Source organism: Tenrec ecaudatus, chromosome 6 (assembly GCF_050624435.1).
Source record: "Tenrec ecaudatus isolate mTenEca1 chromosome 6, mTenEca1.hap1, whole genome shotgun sequence".
NCBI lineage: Eukaryota > Metazoa > Chordata > Mammalia > Afrosoricida > Tenrecidae > Tenrec > Tenrec ecaudatus.
In genome coordinates, this window is record NC_134535.1 from 119,439,989 (window position 1) to 119,441,448 (window position 1,460).

Here is a 1,460-nt window from a genome sequence, read left to right on the forward strand (position 1 = left end):
GGGCAGGGGCGGGGCAGGGGAGGGGACACGCCTATTCCAGTTCCAGGGCACCTCATGCTGTCATGAAAATAAAGTCCTCCTGCCAGGGAATGAACCAAAAGCCTGCTGACGTCAGCAACACACTCACCCCTGGAGTCCAGGAGGGTTAGGGAAGGGGGCGCAGCCCAGCCCAGCGCATCAAACTCATTCCAGCCAGGCACATGGTGAGTCCCATAGCACAGGCTCCCTATCAGCTCTGAGGGCTGGCGCCTCAAGAAGAGTAACACCTGGGCAAGGCCTCAAAGTGTGTGTGTGTGTGTGTGTGTGTGTGTGTGATGTATTTACTGTGTTATGATGTTATGAATCAGAATCGACTTGATGGGGGTGAGTTTGGAGTCTGGCTAACCTAAAGGTGAGCAGTGTGAACTCACCTAGAGACCCCGGAAGAAACCCTGATGGTCTCATAGGCTGCTGACCACAAGATCTGCTGTTCGAAGCCACCAGCAGCTCCGAGGGAGACAAATGAGGCTGACAGCCCCAGGAAAGACTGAAAGTCTCAGAAACCCCAAGGGCCAGACCCACTCCACCCTAGAGGGTCTCTACCGACTCCATGGCAGTGAGTTTGGGTTTTTGTGGGGGTTTTTTTTTGGGGGGGGAGGTGCCTCGGAAGAAAGGCCTGGCAATCTGCTTCTGTTACCGTGAAAAGCCAAAGACAACGCAATGGAGCAGTTCTCCTCTGTAGCACGCGGGGTTGCCAGGGGTTGAGCACCCACTAGAACCAAAACAAAACATCACAGCCCGCATCTTCCCCTGCTCCCTTGTCGTGGAAGGAGCTTCTCCACTGACCTCTCTTCATCCCGCTCAGTCCACCAGTGCAATGGCGAGTCTGGCTTTAGCAGAGAGGCTGGGGCCAACTTCTCAGGGCTTCCCAGCCAAGGCAAGGCAAGGCAAGGCCAGGCCAGGGCCAAGGAAAACTTCCTCCCCAGCCCCAGAGCTAGCTCAGCCACTGTGCTTGTCTGATAAGCAGTCAGTGCTGCCCCGGGGCTGGGAGATCCTTATCTCTCAGCTTTCTTAACCCCACTCCTACAGCCTTGGAAATGCAGATTGATAGAAAAGGGGGCGCCAGATAAAATTATGAAATAATGGAATTTGCCTGTGGTGTCTAGTTCACCCTCCCTCAACTGCCCACTCCTCCCTCCTTTATTATCAAGCCAATCCAACTGAAACTTGTCTTTGTTTACTTGTCAAATAATCCTTGAGTGGCTGACCCCTCAGGGCTGAGACGGGGCTCTCCCTCCTGGAGTGGGTGGGGGGTGGGGGGGAGCTCTGTGTGCTTAGTTCTTAAGAAGACTAGCTGGCGAGTATGGTACACTAACAGGTGTTTGCTATGCCTGTGAATCGGTGGGCGGGGGGCCTAGGGCACCTCACTGCTCCTGCACCACAAGTTTCACAAGTCTGAGGTGTGGTTTAAACTGTGATAT